The sequence below is a fragment of the Fukomys damarensis genome, unplaced genomic scaffold (assembly GCF_012274545.1).
Source record: "Fukomys damarensis isolate Sample0158 unplaced genomic scaffold, DMR_v1.0_HiC HiC_scaffold_11, whole genome shotgun sequence".
Classification (NCBI taxonomy): Eukaryota; Metazoa; Chordata; class Mammalia; order Rodentia; family Bathyergidae; genus Fukomys; species Fukomys damarensis.
Window position 1 is genome coordinate 26,484,964 of NW_022900923.1, and position 6,855 is coordinate 26,491,818.

General features: G+C 42.1%; 1 long non-coding RNA gene across 1 annotated transcript in view; it reads left to right on the forward strand.

Annotated features, from left to right (window-relative positions):
- Positions 1 to 315: 315 nt before the first annotated feature.
- The window catches only part of LOC104873732, a 16,329-nt gene continuing 9,789 nt past the window's right edge, over positions 316 to 6,855 (forward strand). Inside the window, exons 1-2 of the long non-coding RNA XR_783557.1 lie at positions 316 to 395; positions 894 to 939. This is a non-coding gene — a long non-coding RNA (uncharacterized LOC104873732). The remainder of the gene's footprint in view (positions 396 to 893; positions 940 to 6,855) is intronic.

Consider the following 6,855-nt stretch of genomic DNA (forward strand, 5'->3'; position numbering starts at 1 on the left):
CTAAGTACCTGGAGTAAACACTCCATATGTTCATCATATAAATTAATGAGCTTCCTCACTCCACTGAGTTTTACCACTAGAAAACCTTCAGCAAATATTTATTTCTACCCCTTTCCAGGTGGGTGCTCTGTCAGACACAAAATAATAATGAGCAAGAGAGATATGATCCTGCCTTCCTGGTGTCGGCTGCCTATAAAGAAAGACAACAATTAAATCAAGCACTAGCGAAGTGAGGTGCTCATAGGTCCAACGTCATAAAGGTGACTGTTAGGAAGTGAATCACGGGGTGCTTCCTGGTGCATGCATGAAGTTAGAGTTCTCAGCTGTAATGAGGCTTAGAATACATTTAGAGAAAGAAGACTACCGTGGATGGAAAACATCAGAAACAGCACAATGTAAGATACACGAGATTCTGTGTTAGATCCCAGATTACAGAGGGTAGGAAGGCATGAACTGGATGAGGTCCTAAGTAGACTTGAAAGTTTTCCAAGAGGAAAGGGCACTTAGATTGTCCTCAAAAGATGGGTAGATCAGCGGAAGAGACAAGGGGAAAGCTTGTGTACTGACCACACTGAACATTCCCGATCTTGTCGGATCTCCTAAACTCAGCAGGGGCATATCTAGTTAGTATTCAGATGGGAGAACAAGAGAAGAAAGGGCAGAGTTTAGAATCATACATAATTAGGGAAATGAGGCTTACTGGTGGTGCTGTCTGGAGACAAACGGGCTAGACTGTGCAAGATCTGAAAGTCAGGCAGAAATGAAAATGAAAGTAGAGTCCTGTTCTCACTGTTATGTCTAATAAGGTGATGAAAGCTGCTGTATGTCAAATCTTATTCTGAGTTAGATGCTGAGCAGGAAATGCTTATGATCCATTCTCTGTCTCTACCAAGGAAGGAGAAATCCATTCCAATTCTCAAGTGATCGGCAGAACTCTAGGTAGGCACACTAACGATATTCTTCTGTGCAGAGTTTTTATCTATGGAGTTCTTTTAGAAAAAAGTACTTAGCCTGCCTAAGTTGCTGGTTTATAACAAATCTGAAATCTATGGATATATTGAGCATGGGCCCTGGGAAAAGGTCGCGTAAGTTATTTAGTGGAGTAAATTGAAGACATTTCATGGTGGTCTGTTCTGTGTTGGTGATGTGACCACATATATAATCTGGGCAGGATTATCTTGATGTGGTATGACAGTACCACAGGGCTGCATTAATCCTAGCCACTCCCTGCTTCACCAAAGCCTTGCAATTGCTTGGTTCACTGAAACTATTAGTAAAGTTTGACAGTGCGTTAAGATCTCTATTCTAGCCAGTTGACTTTGATCATATGATCTTTTGTGTCATCTTAGGTACTAATTATATGATCTCATATCAACCCTGTAAGATAAGTGCCCAGAGAAATTGAGGAAGGAGCGATGTCCTAGTTATTTTTCTCATTGCGGAGACAAAATATCTGAGACTCAAAGTTAAAAGAGGAAAGGTTTATTTAGCTCACAGTTTGTAGAGTTTTCAGTCCATAACTGGCTGGCTCCAAGGCAGGGTGGCATGGCTGACAGGCATCGCAGAGGAGACACAGTTTATGGCAGTCAAAAGGTCGCAAAGCAACAAGGGGCAACCACAGCTCGTCCTATCCCTTTTATCTTATCCAGGCTACTTAGGGCAGGTAGCACTCGCACCCTTAATCCTAGTGCCCTTGATCTCAGCGTTGTCCCATGAATCAATCACACACTCTAGATCCAGCCACCTCTGAAAAAGCCCCACCTATGACCACACGAGGCTTCAAGGCGACAACTAAATACAAAGTATAACAAGCAGGATATACATTTAACACCAGATCTGACTCCATGATCTTGCTTCTGCTCCACATTGCCTCTTGTACACACTAGAATGAAACAGTACAGGTCATGGAGTCCTGGGAAGGCCTTAGAAGGCCATTAGAATCCCTAAAAGTCCTTTAAGAGCCACTCACCCAAAGTACAATTTTAATGAGAAAAGTCCTTCCAGTGTAAAGTCTGATTCATCTGAGACACAAAAGGTATTTGTGTCATATTTTCCATGGAAATTCATTTTCACCCGAGGCAAAACATTTACATCTCCTTTGGGACGCTACAACTCACGGAGAATTTTGTATTACCAGGGGAATGACATTGCATTCTTTGAATGTTGAAAGGGTAGCCAAAAATCTCTTCCCTTGATCACAATCAGATGATATGGACTGGAATTCCTGATTCCGCATTTAGCCCTAAAAAGGAAGCGGAAACTCGTGGGAATGCTCTCTAGTCCCTGATGGGTATGGACAGCTAGATTTCACATGGGCTTTAGTTTTATGAGGATACTTGTATGCATTCATTCATGGTTCTGAAATTTTTTTTTAACATAGTCCTTTGCAAAGCATTATGATTAGCTACCTATTAAGGAGATTGAAGTTCCTTAAAGAAATACTAGTGTGTGAACATGGAGAAGGAGGTAGGCCACACCAAAGAATTCATCTTTCTTTCTGCTGAAGTGTGCTAATTCTAGTTGCTTCATGGCCACGGAGCCCCCGTTAGTGGACAGCTGCTTATCACAGCATCTTGGGCCATCTTAAAACTACCACAGAACAAGTATAGCTGGGATGTGACAGATTGCCTCATACTGGATCTCTCGCTCAGAGCTGCCAGAACGGACAGATGGAGCTCTCTTCCCTTTCCTGACTGCGCCTGTTTAACCAACTTTGGAGGTAGCCAGTATACCACCAGCTTAAAAAAAAAAATGCTTCATCAACATCTAAATGGCAATAACCCCAGAGATATGATTAGCTTGATAGAAATGTTTTCTGAAATGCACTATAATATTTATTTCAAGAATTGAAGCAGACCTGATATGACCTATGCCAGTATGTCCAGGTCTCTAAAGAAAAGCAAAAAGCAGAAAAATCCCTGAAATCTATAGATCTGAGCTGAGAAAAGACAATAGTCCAGCCAGAACTTAGGTTTACCTCTTTTTCCAGATTCTCCTAATTTGTATCCCACTCCAGTCTCACTGACTGTCACTTGCTTGCTTCTGGATCCTTATCATTTTCATCATCCTTAGTCTTTGTCTATTCTCCTATGTCCTTAGAGTTCCCTTTAAATATAACCTTTCTCAGTTGCAAGGGGAATTTGATTCTTTCCAGTTTACTTCCTGATGGAAGACACTTACCTGTCTTTCCAATCCAGTGCTAGATTTGATTTGGTCTTGGTGCCCTGTTTTTTGTACTCTTTCTCTTGTCTACTATGCCATGAAGAGGCATATAAAAGAGCAATAAACATCTTTGTTTGGGGGAACAAAAACTGAAAACTTCAGCTGAAAACAGATCCCCTGCCATGTGCCACAGGGCTATTTTTGTAATGCCATGTTCTATCGCAGTGAATTGGAAGTAGGCAAAATACGAAACTAGAAGTGGCTTAAGAAATAAGTCTATTTGCTAAGGGTAGTTAACACAGTAACAAGGTTGTTAGGGCTCTAAATTGGCTTTGTGTGATTCTTTATGCCTCCCCTATGCGTGCAAGATGACTACTTCAGCCATCTTTGGCTGGGCATAATGTCCTCACACAGCAAAATCCAGAGGAAACCAGAAAAAGAATTTCTCCCAGTAGATCTCTCTCTCTCTCTCTCTCTCTCTCTCTCCCCCCCCCGCACACACACGCACGCACGCACACACACACACACACACACACACACACCTTTTCTTGAAAAGTTTTCCAACAATATGCCTCCTAGAAGATTTCCCCCTTAATACCGTGGCCAGGATAGGGTCACAAGCCTACTATTTACTGAGGCTGGGAAGACAGGTACACGGCTTCTGAGAAAATACCCAGTGTCCTCGTTAATGAGATAGGTTAATATGCCGCTTTAGCTTCCAATTTTCCAGGCTAAGCCAAGATAATGAGGCAAAATCACTATATTTACACAGTACCTTTTCCTAAGAAGCCCATAATACTTCCCTTACGTTGATATTAGTTCTGTTTAGGAGTAAAAAGTCAACAAAGCCATCTGTTGAAACCATGATGATCCAACACACACTCCCTCTCCCCCCTTGTCTCTCTCAGAGCTGATGCAACTGTATCCAAGGTTGTGATTTTGTATTTTCAAAACCTTAGTCTTAATAAGAGCTGAATGTGGCTTAGCTTATTAGTATTACTGGTTAAGCAGAACAAAAACTGAAAACTCCAGTAAAATGTGTTGGCAACTAGGATTTTATAATGATAATACATTGCTCTTGTGTGATTAATGCTAGCAAAGTTAACAAACATGAGGCTAAGGAATAGTGATTACAGGTGTGTTCCAACCCACAGTTCCTTCCGCAAAATCTAGAAACAGGCACAGAGCTCACATTGCTGGGGAGAGCAATAAGAAGTTGGAGCTGCATACTTTGGGCTATGGTCCCTTCCCAGATGTGTCTTCGTTATTTTCTCATTGCTGAGACAAAATACCTGACACCCACATGTTAAAGGAAGAAAGGTTTATTTTTACCTCACAGTATGTAGAGGTTTCAGTCTGTAGTTGGCTGGCTCCAAGGCAGGGTGGCATGGCAGAGAGGGACACGGCAGATGAGAAAGAGTCCATGGGGGGACAGGCAGGAATCAGCAAAGCAGAGAGCCTTTCTTCCCTTTTTAACCCATTCACAGGAGATGTTCATTTTTGTCTTGGTGCCCTGTACTTTGAATTCTTTCTCTTGTCTACCATGCAATGAAGAAAAGAGCAATAAACAAATAAGCTGCCACCCACAATAGGGTAGGCCTTCTCATTATCCATACCCAGAACCACGCTGAACCAATCAGTGGACTAATCCGGAGTTATCAAACACCTATAATCTGTATTCACTCATCCTAGGGCCAACCATGTCTGAAAAGCCCCACCGATAAGTGCCCGAGGCTTTTTGGGAGAGACACAGAGATACAACCACCACAATGTACCTGTGGTCATGGAGGAGCAGGTAGAAGGAACACATGGGTATCACAAAAAGTCAAGAAAATCTGTGTGAATCTCAGGAAATTTACAAGCTTGTTGAATTAATATTTGGCTAATTATTATTCTTGTGGAACTGGCCTTTCCCTTTCCTTTGCAGAACTCCAGAAATAACAAACTGCATGGTGAGTGGAGGGTCAAACCTACCACACCTGGGGGAAATCTGCATGCAACTGTTTCGCTAGATTTCTCTCTGGTTTGCTTGTGTTTTTAAACACCTGAGGAAAATTAAGAAATGTTAAACCTGTTTCGGATTGGTTTATGAAACACTCACATAATGATATAATAGTGTTTAATGAAAACATTTTATATTTGATGCCAAACAGTTTTGATTGGAGCTGTAATATCAAAGCTAGGCGGGGCTGCTGAGCATCGGAGGACTAGAGAGTCATTTCCCTGATCAAGGAGCTCGTTACTCACAGCATTTAGAAGTGAAGTATTTGATCTTAGCATGTGGGCGAGCCTCAAAGGAAAATGTGGGTGCAAAAAGGAAATGATGTGCTCTTTGTGAAAACAAGGCAAAAAGGATAGTTAGAGTAGGAAAGAAGAATGTTAAGATGAAAAAATGGCATTTTCTTAGTAATTGAGAGTTAAGTTTTTTAAAAAATTCTATTTTGAAATTCTAGCACCAATGCAGCCTCTACAGGGAATGGCACAGCACTGGTTCTTTCTTAATACGCAGGCATTTACTTGCTCACTTATTCATCTATTCACCATTCATTCATCATCTCCAAAATCATTGCTTAGGGGCCTCTTACGTTTCATGCACTGGGGCTATAATGATGAATACAAAGACCTCCATCTGGAGGAATTTCAGTCTGCTGGAGACAGGTTCGTACAACTAGGGGTCCCAGGAGATGTGACAGATTATTGTACTACACTCACAGCAAACATCTGTGGACACGCAGAGGAAAGAGTTCCTCACTTGTCTGGGTGGCTGGGAAAGATTGAGAGACAGAGATATTTGAAGTGAGTTGTGGAGAATAAGTGAGTAATCATCAGGTTAAGTACTCAAGAAAGAAAATCTCACCGAGGGCTGGACCGTTGAGAAAGCGCTGAAGTACGACTGAGGGTGCAGAAAACAGGGGACAGTGAAAGCTTATGAAATAAAACTTCTGATACGTTAAGTCTCTTTTCTTTCTCTGAGGAAAACAAAACCTTCCCTGTCACATAGGACCTGATGTCGGACCACAGGTACAAGGGCTCCTATCCTTTGAGCCAACTGTCTACAACATGGGGCACACAGATCACTTCCTGTGATTTTTAGAAAAAAATAGTGTTGGCTTTTGAATACAAAGTCTTCCACAGCTGCCTTAAAAAGATTAGAATGTATATGGCTATCAGAAATTTTGAACTTAATATATGTCATTTATTTGAAGCTTAGATAAGCAACATTAAAACTAATGATAAAACCATTAAAATATCCCCCTATTTTTATAGATACAAGTTTTAAAAATTGCTTTGAATAAAACAGTTGTAAAGTCACACACACAAAGAAAAAGAAAACAGGACAGTGTAAGGTGGCGAGGCAGAGGACGGGCACAGAGCCTGGGGAGAGGTGATGTGGAGGTGCTGAGACTGAGCTGCAGTGTACTACCCCGCCTGCCCTGCAGTGTGCCCAACTCACACCCACACACCCTACTGCAGACACGTATTGGCCCAACCACGCACCACCTCCTCCACATACCCCACTGCGGACAGACATTCCATGCCACACACTGTACCACAGAACACACACTTCACCCCATGTGCCCACCGCAGACGCTCACAGACACACACGCAATACCTCCATAAATACCACTACTGACATAGCTACACACAAATGCATGCGCGCGCGCGCACACACACACACACACACACACACAC